General features: G+C 33.9%; 1 non-coding gene across 1 annotated transcript; it reads right to left on the bottom strand.

Moving 5' to 3' along the window:
- Positions 1–7571: 7571 nt before the first annotated feature.
- On the bottom strand, positions 7572–7678 carry LOC139860719 (small nucleolar RNA R71). The gene has a single exon (XR_011763345.1). It is a non-coding gene; the product is annotated as a small nucleolar RNA R71 (small nucleolar RNA).
- Positions 7679–13287: the final 5609 nt, after the last annotated feature.

A 13287-nucleotide genomic window follows, 5' to 3' on the forward strand; every position in this document is an offset into this window, starting at 1 on the left:
AAAATAGATGCTTTCGAAAGACGAATGGAAAAGATGAATAAAGATATTCACGCAATACGAATCAGTTGTGAGCAATGCGGTGGACCACACTTAATGAAAGACTGTCACATTGAACAAACGATGGAACAACGTGAGAATGTTGTCTACATGAACCAAAGGCTGGAAAATAGTTATCAGAATAATTATCAACCGCCAAGGCCAAACTTCAATCGAAATCAAAACATTCTTTACAATCCAAAAGGACCCGACAATAACTCGTATAACCAACAAGGTCCGAATAACCAACCAACTCAAAACAACACTTTCAATCAACAAAGACCTGGCTTGTATAAACCACCACAACAAACCGACGAGAAGAAGTCAAATCTGGAAGAAGTGGTATTTAAGCTAGTTGAATCTCAAACACAATTTATTGAAACTCAAACCCAAACGAATGAGCGGTTTGAGCAGTCATTTAGAACTCAACAAGCTTCCATTTTGAATCTAGAAAAACAAGTAGGTACTCTTGTTAGATTGATGAGTGAAAGGGAACAAGGAAAGCTACCGAGTAATAATGAAGTAAATCCTCGGAATGAAAATGTTAACATGATATCAACAAATTCTGAAAAACCAATACCAGAAGATGGGAAAGTTTTAGATGTAAGTAACAATGAAGAAGTTACACCACCACCACCACCCGAGTATGTAAAGCCAGTGGTGGCACCATACAGACCACCCATCCCGTTTCCAAGAAAAGGAGTTGAGTATGAGCAAGTAATAGGTAATAAAGTTTGTGATACCTCTGGAAAGAAGAAGAAGAAGAATAAAAAAGTGCAAGAAACAAAAACAGTAGAAGTAAACCCGGTGAAGACAGTTCCACCAAATCCTCCACCTAGGGTAGGTGATCCGGGTGAATTTATTGTTCCTTGTCTACTTAGTGACTGTGTCATGTATGATGCACTAGCAGATTTAGGTTCAAGTGTGAGTGTTATGCCTCTTTCATTATATAAGAGATTAGGTGTAGGTGAGTTAACTCCAACGGATATGAGTGTTCGACTCCTTGATCAAACCATTAAGCACCCAGTTGGAATTGCTGACAACCTACCCGTTCAAGTAGGTAATTTAACCTTTCTAGTCGAATTCATTGTCATTGACATAGAAGAGGACTCAAACGTTCCTCTAATTTTAGGTCGACCATTCTTAGCGTCCACCGGGGCGTTATTTGATGTAGGAAATGGAAGAATGACACTTAAAAGTGGTGACAAATCGATCACCTTTATGATTCGAAAATCTAAACCTCCACCAACCAAAACCGTTGAACCAATAAAAACGATTGGTAATAACCATGTTGTTTTACCAACTCCAACGGCAGTGCTTAGCAATAATGAAACGCCTAAGTGTGGGAAAAATGAAGTAACACCTAATGATAACCCAATAACAAAGGACCCCGTTGTTGATACGAAATTAGATGACCCCGTTATTAACAGTTCAATGAAGAAACTTTTTAAACGGGCTATTGATGCTAGAAGTAAGGGGAACTTTAAGTTATGTAACCGGTTAGTATCCAATCTGTCGCCTAAAGAAAGGGCGAAGCTAGTTGAATTATGGGATATTACGGAAGAAGCCGGGCACTGGCTTAAAGAAAAAGTCACAGATAGGCAAGTTGATTATGGACCAAGAGAAATTGACAATGAAGTTAATCACAATTTCAACACCACAGCTACCTAAGTGTGGGGAGATTCGAATGTTCTAAAAAGATAATGCTGTCTAAAGTTATTTGTTCTGTTCTCGTGTAGTTCCGAGAATGGAATCCGATTGGTCTTTTCCGCTAGCAGACACTAAAGAACTAGTTTTCTCCCTCCATTCTGAATTTTTATTTTTTTTAGGTTTTATTTGAAATTAATATGCATTTTAATTTATGTTTTATTGTGATTTTAAAAAACAAAATTTACTTTATTTCATTAAGTTAAAAATATGATTTTTAAAATTCGTCGTGAGTTGAAGACTAGGTCGTTGAGCCGGAATTACTTTACCCGAGGGCGGGGCGACAAATTTTGTTATCATTATTTTTAATTTTATTGATTTAAAGTATGCCAAAAATATTATACTTTATAAATTTTTGAAAAGTGGGGTTATAAACCAAACTTCAAAAATATATATATATATATATGTTTGTATTTTATCTTATGTACAAAACAGGGTAAAACAGCGCACTTTCAAAGACTGTCATGAAGTTCAGCAAAAGCTACTGATTTTGACAAGACGCAAAAAATCAAATGTGAAATAACAATATGTTTGCAAACTCGGTATTTTTAATCACTTTTCTACGCTAATCACCCTCATGAATTTAAATTATAGTCTGATTTCATGCAAATGAGGGCATTGCATGATCTTAAGTGTGGGGAAGGGTTATAAATTCTATCAGGTTTATACTTGGTTTATTTGCCAAATTTTGTGAAAATTTGAAAAATTTTCAACTAAATGAACTCAAAATCATGTTTATACATATTTATGAACGATGAAAACTAGGTGTTAATACCGAAATTATCGTTACCTCGGAAAGGACATAAATTGAGAAACAACCTAAAATGCTTGAATTCATTTAAAATGGAATAAAGGAGAATAAAAAGGCAAAGAAAGAAACTAAGTGTGGGGAGAATGTACCAAGTTATTCAATTAAAAATTATATATCACATATTTTTGTACAAGATTATTGCAGGTACTTTTGCTTTGGACGATACTAATCAGTTTTACCCGGTTTACTGTAATACATTTGAAAGAAAGATGGATCTACACGATGAATCAATTCCATCATTAAAAGGAAGTAAAGTCTTCCGAAAAAGACACGCGCTTCTTGATTTAGGTCATGAAGTTGTCGTCCAGACCAGCTGTAGGTTGACGAAAAATCTAGAAAAGTCATCTCTAAAATCAGCAGGAAATCCACGGACCTCAGCATCAAACAGGGTCGCCAAGTGGTCAGATTTATCCTAACCATGAGAAGGATTTATCTCGTACAATGGGGAGGCACCGTGCAAATTAGCTTGATAAGACTAATGAATCAGATCCCCAGAAAGGATAATCTCCTTAAAGATTAAAAATCAGCTTTTAAGACTGATATTACTCAATCCTTGAGATTGACCTTAAAGATTGAGAATTCAAACTCATGGAATTCAATGATATCTAAACTCGAGCTTGAACGAGAAAATATTTTGATCAAAAATACAAACCGATTTGTTTTCTGAAAACCCATTTTCAATGCGTTCATTACCATTGAACGTAAAATCCTAGGAATTCACCTGGAATTCATTAGGTCACCTGAACCAAATCGGGTGTCAACCGTAAGAACGGTGGTTGCATAGCATGGTCGGAGACAGGACCTTGTGCCAGACCGAAAAATCATAGGATGATCTTTACTATCGCTCCTACCAAGGATAGTTCTAGCATCCGACACGTTAAAAGACCATAATCATCTGCATGTCACGGGACATTGCCTTAACAGTTTCTTGTTCATCGCTTTCCTTTACAACCGGACGGTAGTTTACCGAAAGATAATATACGGAACAAGTAAACTGGATGTGTACTTTCCGATACCGGGATAGCAGTGGATTACACGAACCTAAAAGTTTTAGCCAAAATATTGATCCACAAATATATTTTGCAACACCGATGATGGATCAAATCAGAAAACTTGTCTAGGGTAAAATCTAGCTTGAATTTTCAAAAGATCAAATGTTTTCATAAAGATCCAATTTCCTTAAAGGATCTAAATTTTTATAGTCATGTGGGACTGTAAACCGCCTTTCAAATGTGCACTTTGCTTTGGAAACCGAAAGTAAATCGGCTATTTGATTGCAAGTGTCGTTGTCCTAAACCCAAGGCAACTGTGGATGACACACCCACCTTTAACCATATCGTTACTATCATTGTTTATACCGCTCTATCAAAATCACTGATGTACAAAGTGTGAAGAATAAAGAAGTGATTCGTGTGATGTATTATATTATTTCAAGACTGTATTGCTTGAGGACAAGCAACGCTCAAGTGTGGGGATATTGATAAGGCTAAAAAGGAACATATATTTCATAGCAAAATCCCCCAAGAAAGACAAGATTTTAGTTGCAATTGTTCCATTTTCAAGTAATATTCGTTTATTTTAAATAAGTGCGAAGACAAAAGGCGAAAACGACGAATTGAAGACACAAAGGTCCAAAAAGCTCAAAAGTACAAGATACAATCAAAAAGGTTCAAATTATTGATGAGGAACGTCTAAAAATGACAAGAGTACAAGTTACAAAACGCAAAGTACAAAATATAAAATTGTACGCAAGGACGTTCGAAAATCCGGAACCGGGACCAGAGTCAACTCTCAACGCTCGACGCAACGGTGTAAAAATTACGAGTCAACTATGCACAAGAATAAAATATAATATTTAAATAATTCATAATAAGAATAATATTAAATAATAAAAAGTTGTTAATTGAGCATAGTTCAGGGGTCATAAGTGAAAATTCAATTTCTAAATTCGCCTATAAAAGGCTTTGTAATCGTAATGTAAAAACACACCTTTTTCTATCTTTTTCTTATTTATCAATATCAATTATCAATATCTATATTCTATATCTCTATCATAATGTTAACTTAATAAGATATAACAATAATCTTAATTTTAATTTTAAATTATGATAATAATAAGATTTATGATATAGATCGTTTGAGTGTGTAAGTCGAAATTCTGTCCGTGTAACGCTACGCTATTTTTAATCATCGTAAGTTATGTTCAACCTTTTTACATTAATGTATCGTAACTAAGTTATTATTATGCTTATTTGAGCCGAAGTAATCGTGATGTTGGGCTAAAATATTAAGAAGGGGTTATTGAACTTTGGACCATAATTAAGGTTTGGGCAAAAGACCGACACTTGTGGAAATTGAACTATTGACTATTAATAGATGGGGGGTATTGTCTAATTGAGTGACAACTCATTGGAGTCTGTCGAACCTATCTTCAAATTAATTAACCTAATAATTAATAATGATTATGGTTGTCCTATTTAGTGATGTTCATATGGAATCTGTTATAATCATTTAATTAATCAATTGGGTTGGGTAATTGATTATTCATTCTGATCAAGTGGATGAATTAATATTCATAAACTAATTAAAACAGGGGTGGATTACATACAGTGATAACTGGTGTAATTGTTGACAGAAGTGATAACTGCGTCACAGTTTAAATCCTTAATCAGTTGGAATATTTGACTTCGGGTATAAGGGTAATTTGACGAGGATACTCGCACTTTATTTTTATGACCGATGGACTATTATGGACAAAAACCAGATAGACGTATCAAATAAACCAGGACAAAGGACAATTAACCCATGGTAATAAATTAAAATCAACACGTCAAACATCATGATTACGGAAGTTTAAATAAGCATAATTCTTTTATTATATTTCTCATCGTATCTTATATTCAACGCTACGCTACACCTCGCTGCACATCAAGTAATTTTTGGCGCCGCTGCCGGGGAATCATCTTAAAAGCCGGAAGCGCAACGCTAATATAAAAAAAAAAAAAAAAAATTTTTAGTTAACTTTTATTAAAATTCGTTTTTGTAAAAATACGTTTTAAAAAATATAAAAAGAAAAACAAAAATATAAGTATTTTTAAGATTTTGTTAAATATTTAAGTTTTATAAGTTTCTTTATTTCTATTTTAGTTTATAAAAATATAAGTTTTATTTTAAAATCTTTTATTTATTTAAAAAACAGAAAACATAAAATAAAAAAAAAAATACAGAAAAACGCGTAAAAATTGAAAGCTGTCAACTGAATTTCTGAACCCCGCGACTCGCGGGGTTTTCTTCTTTAATTGCCGCGACTCGCGGAGACCATCTGACACACGGACAAAAACCCTAAATCTGCATTAATTACGGGTTATTTTTAATTATTATTATTATTTAAACCTAATTATTATTATTATTATTATTATTATTATTATTAGTTTTATTTTTATCTTTACTTTTTATTTAATTTATGTATTTAGTATTAATTAGTTTTATTAAATTGTAAAATTTGTAGTTTTATTAAATAAATAATATAAAAATAATATTTTTATAAAAATTGTACTTTTTACAACTTTTTGTATATTTTTATATTTTGTCCCTTTTTAATCGTTGTAGCGTAACATTTGTATTTTTTAGCTCATATTTAATTTTAAACTTAGTTTTTGCTATAGTTATTTTTACTCCTAGATTTTTAGGCTTTGCCGTAGAATTCCTTAAGTGCTTTTTCTTTAGACTAAGATTTAGGTGCTTTAGAATTTTACGACGCCTTTTTAAGTTTTAGTTTCTTTTTAAGTTATTTCCATTTGAGATTTAGTTTTTCCTGTAAGCTTTAATATTTTTAGACACCTTTTACTATGTATCAATTATCATTCCAATTAGTAATTTCAATTTGCGATTATAATTTTAAGTTAGTTGTAGTAATAAGGTTAGGTTAGTTAAGTTTTTATAAGTTTCTTTTATTTTTCCGTCACCTTTTATTTTTCAACCATTTTTTTTCTTTTTCAACCTTTTTCGACGAACTCTTTTTCTCTCTTATTTCTCGCTATTCTAGTTTTAGGACATAGATTTTTATTCTACTTCTTATCTAAATTTCTTAAAATTACGAAAATTTATTTTGAGTGGTTAAATTGATAGACATCAAAATTTTCTGGTTCATAGTAATAGTTGGATTTGTACGTGGACCGGGTTATTGGAGCCAAACAGTCCTCAATTATATTGAGACCAAACGAATCCTGCCCCTCTGCTGCATCTTTTGGCTATTCAAAACGTGGGCAAAATCAGAAAAGTCTATTGATTGGATAACTTATTATAATTTTTCTTTCCTTTTAAAAACTAATAGGATATTCAGTGAATGCACCGAGCAAGACGTTCATCACCTTTTGTACGTTCACCACCTGTAACTAGATCAAGACATTTAGCAAATATTGTCGCCGTTGATTTTTCTTTAGAATCGTCATCTAGTCGAACAAGAACTCCAACTCAAATTTTCGATAATCCATCTTTTGAACCCGACTTCACAATTAAGAACCCGGAGCATATTCAAGGACAATTCCAAGATCTTGAACCACTAATTATTCCTCCTGAGCCACAAACCATTAAATCAGAATCCTCTAGTGATTCGTATTCAACAAATTCAATTATGGAAGTAACGGAACCTCTAAGTATGGAAGATCGAATGAGAGCCACACGCACGGGCCAAGGTCACGCCATTATTAAGCCAGAAGTTAATGCGCCAGATTATGAAATCAAAGGACAAATTCTACACATGGTAACTAACCAATGCCAATTCAGTGGTGCACCGAATGAAGATCCTAACAAACACCTTCGTACGTTTAAAAGAATTTGTACACTATTCAAAATCCGAGAAGTGGAAGATGAGCAGATCTATCTCATGTTGTTTCCTTGGACTTTAAAAGGAGAAGCCAAAGATTGGTTAGAATCGTTACCTGAAGGGGCGATTGACACATGGGATGTCTTAGTTGAAAAATTTCTTCAAAGATTCTTTCCGGCATCTAAAGCCGTGAGACTTCAAGGAGAAATTGTTACGTTCACACAAAAGCCAAATGAAACATTATATGAGGCGTGGACAAGATTCGGAAGGATGTTGAGAGGATGTCCTCAACACGGTTTAGACACTTATCAAATAGTACAAATATTCTACCAAGGTGTCAACGTTGCTACACGAAAAGACATCGACATAACAGCTGGTGGTTCCATTATGAAGAAAACCGCAACTGAAGCTTACAAAATTATTGATAACACAGCCTCCCACTCTCATGAGTGGCACCAAGAGAAAGATATATATCGTTCATCTAAAGCGGCTAGAGCCGATTCTAGCCATGACTTTGATTCCGTTTCAGCAAAAATAGATGCTTTCGAAAGACGAATGGAAAAGATGAATAAAGATATTCACGCAATACGAATCAGTTGTGAGCAATGCGGTGGACCACACTTAATGAAAGACTGTCACATTGAACAAACGATGGAACAATGTGAGAATGTTGTCTACATGAACCAAAGGCTGGAAAATAGTTATCAGAATAATTATCAACCGCCAAGGCCAAACTTCAATCGAAATCAAAACATTCTTTACAATCCAAAAGGACCCGACAATAACTCGTATAACCAACAAGGTCCGAATAACCAACCAACTCAAAACAACACTTTCAATCAACAAAGACCTGGCTTATATAAACCACAACAACAAACCGAAGAGAAAAAGTCAAATATGGAAGACGTGGTATTCAAGCTAGTTGAATCTCAAACACAATTTATTGAAACTCAAACCCAAACGAATGAGAGGTTTGAGCAGTCATTTAGAACTCAACAAGCTTCCATTTTGAATCTAGAAAAACAAGTAGGTACTCTTGTTAGATTGATGAGTGAAAGGGAACAAGGAAAGCTACCGAGTAATAATGAAGTAAATCCTCGGAATGAAAATGTTAACATGATATCAACAAATTCTGAAAAACCAATACCAGAAGATGGGAAAGTTTTAGATGTAAGTAACAATGAAGAAGTTACACCACCACCACCACCCGAGTATGTAAAGCCAGTGGTGGCACCATACAGACCACCCATCCCGTTTCCAAGAAAAGGAGTTGAGTATGAGCAAGTAATAGGTAATAAAGTTTGTGATACCTCTGGAAAGAAGAAGAAGAAGAATAAAAAAGTGCAAGAAACAAAAATAGTAGAAGTAAACCCGGTGAAGACAGTTCCACCAAATCCTCCACCTAGGGTAGGTGATCCGGGTGAATTTATTGTTCCTTGTCTACTTAGTGACTGTGTCATGTATGATGCACTAGCAGATTTAGGTTCAAGTGTGAGTGTTATGCCTCTTTCATTATATAAGAGATTAGGTGTAGGTGAGTTAACTCCAACGGATATGAGTGTTCGACTCCTTGATCAAACCATTAAGCACCCAGTTGGAATTGCTGACAACCTACCCGTTCAAGTAGGTAATTTAACCTTTCTAGTCGAATTCATTGTCATTGACATAGAAGAGGACTCAAACGTTCCTCTAATTTTAGGTCGACCATTCTTAGCGTCCACCGGGGCGTTATTTGATGTAAGAAAGGGTAGAATGACACTTACTAATGATGAGAAATCGATCACCTTTATGATTCGAAAGTCTAAATATCCACAAACCAAAACCGTTGAACCGACAAAAACGATTGGTAAGAACCATGTTGTTTTACCAACTCCAACGGTAATGCTTAACAATAATAGAACGCCTAAGTGTGGGGAAAATGAAGTAACACCTAATGATGACTTGATAATAAAGAACCCCATAGTTGATACGAAATTAAATAACCCCGTTATTAACAGTTCAATGAAGAAACTTTTTAAATGGGTTATTGATGCTAAAAGTAAGGGAAACTTTAGGTTATATAACCGGTTAGTATCCAATCTGTCGCCTAAAGAAAAGGCGAAGCTAGTTGAATTTGTGGATATTACGGAAAAAGCTGGTCACTGGCTTAAAGCAAAAGTCACAGATATGCAAGTTGATTATGGTCCAAGAGAAATTGACGATGAAGTTAATCACAATTTCGACACCACATCTACCTAAGTGTGAGGAGATTCAAATATTCTAAAAAGAAAATGCTGTTTGGAGTTAGTTGTTCTGTTCTCGTGTAGTTCCGAGAATGGAATTCGATTGGTCTTTTCCGCTAGCAGACACTAAAGAACTAGTTTTCTCCCCCCATTCTGAATTTTTTTGTTTTTTAGGTTTTATATGAAATTAATATGTTTTCTTTTTAAGTTTTGTGTGAATTTAAAAACAAAAATTTACTTTATTTCATTAAGTTGAAAAAAAATGATTTCTAAAATTCGTTGTGAGTTGAAGACTAGGCCGTTGAGCCGAAATTACTTTACCCGAGGGCGGGGCGAAAAATTTTTTCATCATTATTTTTAATTTTATTGATTTAAAGTATGCCAAAAAAAAAATATATTTGATTTTATAAATTTTTGAACGTGGGGTAATATACCCAACTTTAAAAATATGTATATATGTTCGTATTTTATCATGTAAACAACAGGGTAAAACAACGCACTTTCAAAGACTAACATTAAGTTCAGCAAAAGGTACCGATTTTGACGACAAGATGCAAAACAACAAATGTGATATAATAAATGAAGGAATGAACGATGAGGCGCGCCATCTATCATTCGACGAGCTTTGTAATTACAAACTGGGTATTTTTAATCACTTTTCTACACTAATCACCCTCATGAATTAATAATTATAGTCTGATTTCATGCAAATGAGGGCATTGCATGATCTCAAGTGTGGGGAAGGGTTATAAATTCTCTCGGGTTTATACTTGGCTTATTTTCTAAATATTATGAAAATTTTAAAATTTTTTAACTAAATGAATTCAAAATCATGTTTATACATATTTATGAACGATAAAACTAGGTGTTAATGCCGAAATTATCGTTACCTCGGAAAGGACATAAATTGAGAAACAACCTAAAATGCTTGAATTCATTTAAAATGGAATAAAGGAGAATAAAAAGGCAAAGAAAGAAACTAAGTGTGGGGAGAATGTACCAAGTTATTCAATTAAAAATTATCTATCACATATCTTTGTACAAGATTATTGCAGGTACTTTTGTTTTGGATGATACTAATCAGTTTTACCCGGTTTACTGTAATATATTTGAAAGAAAGATGGATCTACACGATGAATCAATTCCATCATTAAAAGGAAGTAAAGTCTTCCGAAAAAGACACGCGCTTCTTGATTTAGGTCAAGAAGTTGTCGTCCAGACCAGCTGTAGGTTGACGAAAAATCTAGAAAAGTCATCTCTAAAATCAGCAGGAAATCCACGGACCTCAGCATCAAACAGGGTCACCAAGTGGTCAGATTTATCCTAACCATGAGAAGGATTTATCTCGTACAATGGGGAGGCACCGTGCAAATTAGCTTGATAAGACTAATGAATCAGATCCCCAGAAAGGATAATCTCCTTAAAGATTAAAAATCAGCTTTTAAGACTGATATTACTCAATCCTTGAGATTGACCTTAAAGATTGAGAATTCAAACTCATGAAATTCAATGATATCTAAACTCGAGCTTGAACGAGAAAATATTTTGATCAAAAATACAAACCGATTTGTTTTCTGAAAACCCATTTTCAATGCGTTCATTACCATTGAACGTAAAATCCTAGGAATTCACCTAGAATTCATTAGGTCACCTGAACCAAATCGGGTGTCAACCGTAAGAACGGTGGTTGCATAGCATGGTCGGAGACAGGACCTTGTGCCAGACCGAAAAATCATAGGATGATCTTTACTATCGCTCCTACCAAGGATAGTTCTAGCATCCGACACGTTAAAAGACCATAATCATCTGCATGTCACGGGACATTGCCTTAACAGTTTCTTGTTCATCGCTTTCCTTTACAACCGGACGGTAGTTTACCGAAAGATAATATACAGAACAAGTAAACTGGATGTGTACTTTCCGATACCGGGATAGCAGTGGATTACACGAACCTAAAAGTTTTAGCCAAAATATTGATCCACAAATATATTTTGCAACACCGATGATGGATCAAATCAGAAAACTTGTCTAGGGTAAAATCTAGCTTGAATTTTCAAAAGATCAAATGTTTTCATAAAGATCCAATTTCCTTAAAGGATCTAAATTTTTATAGTCATGTGGGACTGTAAACCGCCTTTCAAATGTGCACTTTGCTTTGGAAACCGAAAGTAAATCGGCTATTTGATTGCAAGTGTCGTTGTCCTAAACCCAAGGCAACTGTGGATGACACACCCACCTTTAACCATATCGTTACTATCATTGTTTATACCGCTCTATCAAAATCACTGATGTACAAAGTGTGAAGAATAAAGAAGTGATTCGTGTGATGTATTATATTATTTCAAGACTGTATTGCTTGAGGACAAGCAACGCTCAAGTGTGGGGATATTGATAAGGCTAAAAAGGAACATATATTTCATAGCAAAATCCCCCAAGAAAGACAAGATTTTAGTTGCAATTGTTCCATTTTCAAGTAATATTCGTTTATTTTAAATAAGTGCGAAGACAAAAGGCGAAAACGACGAATTGAAGACACAAAGGTCCAAAAAGCTCAAAAGTACAAGATACAATCAAAAAGGTTCAAATTATTGATGAGGAACGTCTAAAAATGACAAGAGTACAAGTTACAAAACGCAAAGTACAAAATATAAAATTGTACGCAAGGACGTTCGAAAATCCGGAACCGGGACCAGAGTCAACTCTCAACGCTCGACGCAACGGTGTAAAAATTACGAGTCAACTATGCACAAGAATAAAATATAATATTTAAATAATTCATAATAAGAATAATATTAAATAATAAAAAGTTGTTAATTGAGCATAGTTCAGGGGTCATAAGTGAAAATTCAATTTCTAAATTCGCCTATAAAAGGCTTTGTAATCGTAATGTAAAAACACACCTTTTTCTATCTTTTTCTAATTTATCAATATCAATTATCAATATCTATATTCTATATCTCTATCATAATGTTAACTTAATAAGATATAACAATAATCTTAATTTTAATTTTAAATTATGATAATAATAAGATTTATGATAGAGATCGTTTGAGTGTGTAAGTCGAAATTCTGTCCGTGTAACGCTACGCTATTTTTAATCATTGTAAGTTATGTTCAACCTTTTTACATTAATGTATCGTAACTAAGTTATTATTATGCTTATTTGAGCCGAAGTAATCGTGATGTTGGGCTAAAATATTAAGAAGGGGTTATTGAACTTTGGACCATAATTAAGGTTTGGGCAAAAGACCGACACTTGTGGAAATTGAACTATTGACTATTAATAGATGGGGGGTATTGTCTAATTGAGTGACAACTCATTGGAGTCTGTCGAACCTATCTTCAAATTAATTAACCTAATAATTAATAATGATTATGGTTGTCCTATTTAGTGATGTTCATATGGAATCTGTTATAATCATTTAATTAATCAATTGGGTTGGGTAATTGATTATTCATTCTGATCAAGTGGATGAATTAATATTCATAAACTAATTAAAACAGAGGTGGATTACATACAGTGATAACTGGTGTAATTGTTGACAGAAGTGATAACTGCGTCACAGTTTAAATCCTTAATCAGTTGGAATATTTGACTTCGGGTATAAGGGTAATTTGACGAGGATACTCGCACTTTATTTTTATGACCGATGGACTATTATGGACAAAAACCAGATAGACGTATC

Source organism: Rutidosis leptorrhynchoides, chromosome 7 (assembly GCF_046630445.1).
Source record: "Rutidosis leptorrhynchoides isolate AG116_Rl617_1_P2 chromosome 7, CSIRO_AGI_Rlap_v1, whole genome shotgun sequence".
Lineage (NCBI taxonomy): Eukaryota > Viridiplantae > Streptophyta > Magnoliopsida > Asterales > Asteraceae > Rutidosis > Rutidosis leptorrhynchoides.